Genomic DNA, 572 nt, shown 5'->3' on the forward strand with positions numbered 1-572 from the left:
AAGGAATCTCTATACTGTGACATAGAGGATTCCATATTTTCTTTTCTGTTTTCTTCTTTTTCATATGAGCAGGAACAAGGATAAGAACATTCTTGTTGAGGCTGATCCTGAACCTGAAGGGCCTCTGAAGAGGAAGCTAAGGGAAGCTAAAGCACAACTCTCTGGAGAAAATCTGACAGAAATTTTCGAAAAAGAAAGAGACATGGCCAAAAATAATAACAATGCAAGGAAGATGCTTGGTGACTTTACTGCACCAAATTCCAATTTACATGGTAGAAGCATCTCAATCCCTGCCATTAGAGCAAACAATTTTGAGCTTAAGCCTCAATTAGTTTCTCTGATGCAACAGAATTGTAAGTTTCATGGACTTCCATCAGAAGATCCTTTTCAGTTCTTAACTGAATTCTTGCAGATCTGTGATACTGTTAAGACCAATGGGGTTGATCCCGAGGTCTACAGGCTTATGCTTTTCCCATTTGCTGTAAGAGACAGAGCTAGAATATGGTTGGACTCTCAACCTAAAGGCAGCCTAAACTCTTGGGATAAGCTGGTCACGGTTTTCTTAGCCAAGT

Source organism: Arachis ipaensis, chromosome B04 (assembly GCF_000816755.2).
Source record: "Arachis ipaensis cultivar K30076 chromosome B04, Araip1.1, whole genome shotgun sequence".
Classification (NCBI taxonomy): domain Eukaryota; kingdom Viridiplantae; phylum Streptophyta; class Magnoliopsida; order Fabales; family Fabaceae; genus Arachis; species Arachis ipaensis.